Source organism: Lissotriton helveticus, chromosome 12 (genome assembly GCF_964261635.1).
Source record: "Lissotriton helveticus chromosome 12, aLisHel1.1, whole genome shotgun sequence".
Taxonomy (NCBI): Eukaryota; Metazoa; Chordata; class Amphibia; order Caudata; family Salamandridae; genus Lissotriton; species Lissotriton helveticus.
The window spans coordinates 482661088-482670709 of NC_136073.1; positions in this window are offsets into that span (position 1 = coordinate 482661088).

Consider the following 9622-nt stretch of genomic DNA (forward strand, 5'->3'; position numbering starts at 1 on the left):
GCATCAATAATATGAACATTTTGGTAATGTATATATGATATTGACCAAATTTGAATATTGTGCAAATGTACACATGAAATGTACATATGAAATGTTTTGCTTCATGTTTTATGTAGTAGTGTCATAATTTTGTACTGTTGAGTTTTTGAATAATTGTGTATATATGGGATATCTTTTTCGTCAAACTATATTTTTTTGTTTGAAAATGAATAATTCATAAGGTATAAATAAAAATACCATACAAATCCTCAATCAATAGGTGATTTGTCACTCTAATTAAGGAGACGCTACAAAGTATTTGTACGGCCAGCACTACGTTTTTTCTAAGATTAACACAAATAAATATATGACATTACAAAGCAAAACCATTATAACGCATGATTTTACAACGCATACCATTACGACGCAAAATACTTTTGGGGCAACAGTGGGGTAAGTGTTGGATAGTGTAGGGGTAAAAATGACTATTCCCACTCCGGTGAGTGCAACAGTAGGGTAAGTGTTAGATATTGTAGGGGTAAAAATTACTATTCCCACTCCAGTGAGTGCAACAGTATGGTAAGTGTTGGACAGTGTAGGGGTGAAAATACTATCCCCATGTACCCCAAAACCCCTACCCACCTTAAAACTAAAAAATCCCCATTACTTACCTTATAATGCGTTGTAATCGCATGTGTTGTAATGGTATGCGTTGTACTGGCATGCGTTGTATTGACATGCGTTGTAATGGCATGGGTTGTAATCAGCCGCGGGCCGTGGAGGGAGTTACGGTGGTGCAGGGAGGCGGGGAGGGGGAGGGGCAGGGTGGAGGGTGCTAAAAACCGGCATATGGATAATTGCAGGTAAGTAAACAATGTAATTAATAAAACGAATTTGGTAGTGCGCCTTGCAACGCAAAATGCGATGCATTGCGCGCTACGAAATTTGTTTTATTAATTACATTCTTTACTTATCTGCAATTATCCATATGCTGGTTTTTAGCACCCTCCACCCTGCCCCTCCCCCTCCCCGCCTCCCTGCCCCACCGTAACTCCCTCCACGGCCCGCGGCTGGTTGTAATAAGGCTGTTTTGTAAAAGTAGTGCGTTGCAATAACTGCATTGTAATGCTTGTTCCCCCTCACAAATATCTACTGAATGGGATTGTTAACCGATCACAATGAAAGCATTGCAAAATAATACATCACATAGCTCACACCAAAACAAGATGGACAAGGCTCAGGAACAGGCAACTGCGCTTCAGCAAGCAGGGTTTGATAGGGTTAAGGTGAGAAGGCCCTGGTGTGTGAGCACAGAGACAAGGAGACATGGAAGGTTTTCAGGGCTCACAGACATCTACAAATCACAATTCTACTGATAAAATCAAAACGGTCACAACCAGCTGAAATATATAAAAGATATTTGCAATTTACAATGCAGGATATCAACATCTTGCAAAGAAAATGAACAGTGGCTCATTGTATGGGAAACATAGTCATCACTTTAGGGGTAGTTGGTCTTGGTCACTTAAGGTGGGGAAATCGTTTCACTGGGCAGCCCAAAGTACTCTGGGTCAGTGGCCCTCAATTGAGAGGGGCCTATGCCAATATAACAGAGGTCCAGGCTGCAGGCTGGCCGGTAAAAGGTGCACGCACAGAGGTACACAGAGCTTGCTCTAGACAACCTAATCAGTTATGGGACTACCACCAATGTATTAGGTCCTACAAAAACAAAATAACAAACAGTTAGTGTAGGGAAGGGATTTGTACACTAGGAAGAGTCACCACTCAGCTTACCTGTACTTTTATTACTTAAACCAACTCTACATCGGCCTCCAGTGAACACCTTGAAGGGGGAAACATCACTTACAACGCAACTTTTACCACGCAATGCTTTTACATCGCAGCTTTTACAACGCAAACCATTACAACGCATTGCGCTGGGGGGCGCTCTAGGATAGGGAATAAGTTTAATTTACTGTCCAACACCTTCCCTAGTGTCCACGGAGACTGGAGTTGGAATAGTAAAGTAAACCATTCACTATCCAGCACCCCAAAGTGCAATGCGTTGTAATGGTATGCGTTGTAAAAGTCGCGTTGTAAAAGCATGCGATGTAAAAGCATGCGTTGTAATGTCGTACATCCCCTTGAAGGTACTCTCTGCATGTCTCTAGTAAATTGGAATAGTTTAGTGTTTTCCATATGCATGGTCAGTAGCAGGGCTGGCCAACAGAGCTTCAGCTGGGCCTTCGGGCATGGTTCTAGACAGTGAGAAACAGGCAGCATTCAGCAAGCTTCACTTACTGAAAGCACCACTAACTACATGGTCCATGTAGTTCTGGCTCCACTGGGATTTCCTTTAATCTGCCATCAGAGTCTTCTCCAGCCAATTAAGCTAGAGGAGAGTTTCTTACCTCAGAGGTAGTCCTGGACAGGTCAGACCTTGTCCTTTTCCAAGAATACATTGAGGGGAATATTTACAAGCCCCTTGCGCCTCCCAGGCGTCACTTTATGTGATGCACCGGCGGCGCATTTTGCTGGCCCATATTTACAAGGACACATAAAGCTACCCTGCATGGCTTTTCGTGACCTTCTAAATACTGCCCCTTTTCATGCAGCACTTTGGGGCGTTGCATGAGTGTTGCTATGGGTGTTTCCAAGCAACACACATGGGACCGACACAATCCCAGATTTATGAAAAAACGTAAACCTGGAAATGTGTCAGAATGCTATGCCTCCCCAGCGAAGGCATAGGAAGGTGCAACGAGGAGATGATTGTTTTTGTGCATGAAGGTGTCCCTTGCTGCACAAAAATAATCTCCCTGCAATGCAGGCACCCTTTCACCAGCATAGGGATCCGTCATATCGATGTGGATATGATGCATCCCTGTGCTTTTGAAAGTGCCTCAGTGCGGTGCAGCAAAATGGCTTGCGGCACCACGCTGAGTCACTTTCTCGTAAACAGAGCCCTGAGTATACAATGCCTGTGTGCGGATGGCCAAGCAACACACACAGAGGCTTGCTCTGCTGAGAATTGATTAGTATCCTTTCCAATGGCCCTGGAATATAAAAACATAAATGAAAATAGTGGGTGCGTTATTGTTCAATTTATGACTTGTTGAGCACACATACATGAGAGCCTTTTGACTCCATGAAAAGACTCACCAGTCCTCATAACAGAAAAGACTATCAACAAGCAATGACTAAAAAAATAAGAGCATCTTCAAAATCTTCCTGAAGACGAAGGGTTCCTTGATACTGTACACATATTTTGTGAGTTCGAGACACCCTAATGCTGGGGTGAAAACTCCTATTGTGTGAAGGCCATTTTTTTCAACAACAAAGTCCAACTTTGGGAATTTGTTATTAGAAGGCTTTGCTAAGTGGGTGATTTAACCCGTTAAGTGTGCCCGTAGGCCAACGGCTGTTGCGAGCACTACCGTTGGCCGATGCAGCCCCGCCCACTCAATGGAACGCCCCGCACCGCGGGCGGAATTTGCGCCGCTGTAAAGGGGTTAAACATGGCACTCACTTGCGTTAGTGCTTCAGCAGAGTCACCATGGTAGTGGCTCCACTGAAGGCACAGGAATCCCCTGCTATACGGCAAGGATCTCTACATTGGGCAGATGTCATCAGCACGAAGGCCATACCTGGTAGTCTATTGGGCTGCTCACCAAACTCTCACTCACCTTCTTACATGTATGAGTTCTCAGGGAAACATCACTTACAACGCAACTTTTACCACGCAATGCTTTTACATCACAGCTTTTACAACGCAAACCATTACAACGCATTGCGCTGGGGGGCGCTCTAGGATAGGGAATACGTTTAATTTACTGTCCAACACCTTTCCTAGTGTCCACGGGGACTGGAGTTGGAATAGTAAATTAAACTATTCACTATCCAGCACCCCAAAGCGCTATGTGTTGTAATGGTATGCGTTGTAAAACTCGCGTTGTAAAAGCATGCGATGTAAAAGCATGCGTTGTAATGTCGTACATCCGAGTTCTCAGTTTAAGTAGATTAGTAAAAACTGCCACCAGCAGGTTACTCATCAGTAGAACAAGGGTAATAGGTCTCTTGCTGTTTGTGACTATTTGATTATTTTTCAGCCTTTCGACGAAAACTCCTTATTTTCAGAGAACATAAGTAAAGTACTCGAGGTTGGAGCAAGATTACACATCTCTATGCCCTGAGGATTAATGACTGGGACAATCTCGTGAAATACTGGCACAGGGCTAAAGTGAGCCTGTAACACAGATTTGTTATATTTCAGAAGTACTCTGTGAGTTGCATCCATTTCCCTCCTGGTATGTGCCAGTTTTAAGATGGATACATGTGTGGGATCAGCTAAACGCAATCCTAAATTACACGTACACTACTACTGATGATGAGGCATTTAGCTTTCTCAAGTATTCAATTTTTTGAGGTTGATACTGCAAACATAATGTGTATGAAAAATATAAGTAGGTGACTTCTGACTACCACCAAGCCAATGTGCAAAATTTACAAGTTTAGCCCAAAACGAATCTCACCTATTTGCAGGTATTAGTTTCGAAAATGTATACATGCTAACTACTAGGGCCTGTACAGAGTTAGATAAGGTGGGAACACTCTTTACTTGACTTGATGTGGAACTCAATTGAGTGTCTCACCATCTAAGGGCATGACAAAAAACGCTAATGAGAAGCACCGTTTTGCATTTTTTGAAGGAGGGGTCTCTTTCTTATTTTTTTTTTATTTCGAAGTGTTTTATTTATTTTTTATACAAGACCACATTAGCAATTCTGTTACAAGGTTAGCCAGTCGCAGTTTATACAACAGTGTCCTGAGACATTATGACACGTTTTGTTTAGCTAACCCCACATGACCTTATTTACTGAAAATGCTTTTCAACAGCAAAAAAAGAGTCGGGTACTCACAGGGACAAATGTAAAAATGGCGGGGGTGGCTCAGCAGCCTTGTCTGTTGAGGACGTTTGTCCTTTCATATGTCACCGTTTTAAGATGCTATACTGTTTACCTTTGTGTGTAAGTTTGTGCAGCACATTGCTTGGTGAACAGGAGTAGCGCTAGATGGTGCTTTACTGCTTTAAGCAATAAACACCCATGCAGTTGCTAGTCTCAATTAGGCCATCTTTGTACATTGCTTCATATATCTGTGGTCAAGTATATTGCGATCATATTTTATTGCTCAAGTGCACCTTGCTGCAGTTGTGCACTTGTTGACAAATGTCTGGCATTATACTCTGATGAAATAAGCGACTGCATGAAATCTTTTATTATGTACCCAAATTCCCTGGGCTCTTTAACCCCCAGTTATCTAAAATGGAAAAATAAAGAAGATTAAAAATTAACATTTTCAACTGTACCTGTCATTTCGTGTTATTTGATCACATATGAATAGTTGTAATTGATGGGTGTGGTGCTTATGCATTCTTAGCAGGCACTTGGGTCCATATCTAGACTATGATTACAAGTTGTGAGTAGAAGAATTCCCATGTGAAATTCGGATCTAATTTTTGTAATGAGTTTGGTATTCCCACACACCTGGATTTTCAGGTGGCAGAGCACCCGATCTGATATTAGCAACTCGAAATCTAGCTGTCGGAATTGCTTTATCTTTGGTTGCAAGAGAAGACCCCACTCAAGCCCAAACCCTTGTCCAATACCTCGCTAAGGGAAGCAGGAAGTATGTAATGCTCCCCTGTGCCATGCAATATCCTCCACTTTGCTTTCCCACTTTCCCGAACTCCTAAATTTAGTGCATGGCTTGCTGTATACTACCCATACACATTTACCACCAGGTCTATGAGGTTTTACTACCCCTGCAATTCAGAATTTCATGTGGAATATTTGCCTGTAAATCAGGTATGAGCCTTTCTAATACTGGTGGGTGCAACATGCTGGTTCCGGCAATTACTGGTGTGGAGTTTGCACTCTGTTAGTACCATGCAACTCATAATGGGGGCCCAAGAATCAAGAGGTAACAGAAAATCTTATAATTTTTTACAGTTGTGCTAAATCTGGAAGAGTATACCCAATTAAAATTTCGCTTAGCGTGTGGAGAAAATTTCCCAAATTGTAAACCTTCAAAATGTAGCACTCCTCTAGACATAATTGAATTTTCCAATGACATGTAAAATGTAACTGGTCTGCTTTTGAGGTAAGCTGTAATGAACTTCAATAAAAATTAAGGACATCCTGTTCACTTAACTCTGCCTTCCCCTGCCGTATTTAGAAAGCAAAGATAGTCAGCAGACTCAACGTCACACCCTTTGTCAGCTCCATCATTGGAAAGTGGCAGTAGCATCGAAAATTGGGGCTGATCATAGAATGCAAATTTAAAGTGATGAGGCAACCCTCATTTTCAGAAGCCAAACGTTCTTTAGAATCACCATATGATTGATAATGATTTGCATGGAAAGCCACGAAATTATCCATGCCATCAATGGAGAAAAGGCTCAGCATATCAGGGAGATTTATTATGTGGATGTTGTAAATAAATTCCAACTTTGGGAGACATTCACTTTATACTTATTTGGTTGACTCATAGGACAAACTGTGGGGATATGTCCATGACATGACAGAGCCATTTGGAAGTGGACCTGGGACAGGCCATAAGGGTGTAAATCATGTAGATAGGGCGAATAGTGAAGGGTGAAGCCTTGAGTGATGGAAAGGGACACCAGTTTGATGGTACAACATTCTGAGAAGGAGAGAGCGGTCTATTCCTTTTGGATCAACAGCCACTCAAGATACCCAATGGTGGTTCCACCATGATGGCGAGAGTTGTATCAGGATAGAAAACCCTCAACTGTGGTGGGCAAGGCAGAATCCTGCAGAACATCTATGCCCACTATGGCGGCTCAGCGGACCAACATCTTACATTTAAATCAGACCCAAAATTATTTAAAAGCAAAGGTACCTTGGAAGATTCTCATTAATATCAGGATAATATAAGTGCTGTCCTGGAGCTAGCTCCATCATCTATAGGACACTGGAACATGAGATCATTAATTTAACTCCTTGCCTGGTTTGGAGTAGGGTGATAATGAAAATGTTCAGCTTTTACGAGGATGACTTAAATGGGGGGTGGGGGTTATAGTAAACATTTCCTCCATCACATAATCACCTCGTCGAAGGAAATTCCTCCGTGGACTTTCTTTCGGAATGAGAACTTCATCTAGGAAATGTATGGAATTTCAATTAAATCCATTATTAAAGCAAGGCATTAATTGTATTGTGTGTTGCAATGGGTTAAAAAAAACATCATTCATGCAGGCATTCATATGTTCACCGACATTACTTTGGTGTGTGTTTAATATACTGCCAGCAACTGATGTATGATTTTACTGCAAATGGTATTTTGATCAGAAATAAAAACCAGCTTTTCCGGTTACTGCAAGCAAAACATTCTGTCTGGAGTGATACCAAAATACCCAGACGCACTGATAAACATGATACATTTGCTATTCCTTTATTGCTCCATTTTTGACAAGATAAAGTGAACCGTATTTTGCAGCATATAACTGCAAGGAAACTAAGCGACTGAACCATTCTGGTGCATGCACATTTTATTCTGTTTTTGCTCTGGGATGATTAGGGGACCCAGAATATTTTGACAATTTTCATAAAATAACATGAGGAATGTCTCGCTTTTTCCTTTATCTCCCTGCCGCTACCAAACACAATGCATCTTTTCTGCTGGAAAAAAATACAAATCTATGGTTGTTACAGCTCTCACTGTGCGCAATAAATCCCACCGATAACACATGTAAGTGTAATCTACAGCTCCGGCTTGTATTCGTACATATTGAGAAGTGAGAGGTATGACAATAGAAACCAAAAACATATGCTTTATGTCTATTTTGTAGCTGCTGTTTTCTGAGACTCAAACGTTTTTACAAGTCAGTGTTGCACGTGTGTGGTCATAATACAACTGTTTTGCATTTTTGATTTTGAAAAAAAACACACAAAGTGGCGTTTATATTTAGCTTCTCATGTGGTAGTTTAAAATCGCATGCTTTCTTTTACTTATGCACTTTTTAGAGCATGGAATCAGAAGCGTACAGATCAACAGAAAGGTGAATATCGGCCAGTTATTTATTGACCATTCAACAGTGACGTCAACTCGAAGGGAGGGAATACACTAAAAGGAATTCAGCAATCAGTACAAATAATGATAATTGGGCATTTATTCAGTCACTACGGCTATTGCATCTATTCATCAGCACAGCCCCAACATTTAAAGCTGGTGAAAATGAAGGTTCGTTACTTAATGGAATCATGAGGATCTGTGCACTGTTTATGACCTCAGTAGAGGCAGAGGTTCTCCTGCCAGAGTGTTATACCCTCCAGTTTCTAGGTTAGGGTCAACTCTTAAGGGGTTCAGGTGTCATGGTAATGACTCACTCTGCCTTGTTAGTAACTGCTGCAGCATTTTTCTAGATTCCCTCTAATGCTCAACATTGTGGAGATTACATTGAAAGTGTTGAAGGCATGTTTTATTGAAACACCCATCACACTTATCTGAATCTAATTCTGGGATCACAAGATCTTCTGGCGGGCTCTTGTATCCCTTACATGCTGAACATAGCACACTACGTTCTGCTGGTCATATTTAGTTGCGTTATTAGAGGCCATCTCATGGGCCTTCTCATGCTATTTCTAGAGATATTTCACCAGTCATAGGTAGTTTCATGTCTTCTCACATTGCCAGTGGTACTGAATCTGATTTGCACAGGTATTCCTGTCACTTCAAGTCTGCACAATGATGGAGACATGCCGGATTTACATAGGCTTTGGTGAGCTTGCATCTTGCACAGCATGGACAGAAGCATAGATTTAAGAGTTCAGTGATGGATGAGTACATCTGGCGAATGCCAATAGATTCCCCATCTGGTTTACATTCATGCTTACTGAACAGTTCAGCTTCATCATTTGTTATATGAGTGCCTGCATTTAGAGAGGCAATGTTTCCATAGCAGTGGGGAGTATTACAGTATTCCCCAAGCTAGTCCTGGAGCTGGAAAGCACCCATTGATACTGCAGCTAACTATTGGTAGCCTGTGGCATATACCTCGTTTAACTGTCATCTTCCTATATGAGAGAAGGTTGTTATCTGTTCCAACCAATACTTCCACCATTTAGGTGATCAAAGAATATGTAGATGATGGGCTACTTCGGCGTTAGGAACTAAGGGCCAGTTGTAGCTAATCCCAGATTACCGATTCTTAAATACCGAATCATACCGATTCGGTATTTAAGAACTGGCAATCGGGATGTAGGTAATTTTACGGATTTATTTACCGAATCGGTATGTCTGCAACATGGCACTGTTTAAAAAGCAAAAGAAATGCTTTTTAAAGGGTTTTCATTATTTACCACCAACTTCTAGTTGGTGGTAAATAACAAATTCTTAAACCCCTGTAGCACTGATTACAGTGGTATTTTACCGATTCGGTAAAATTACCGAATCTGTATTTTAACATGCCCCTACATCCCAAACTCCAAATACCGGTCGGTAATGGCCGAAATCGGCCGTTACCGACCGGTATTTGCCTTCCTACATCGGGCCCTAAAGCTTGCAGAAAGGCTAATTTCTTAACTATTAAGATGGGGTACAGAATGTATAAGCCGTTGTC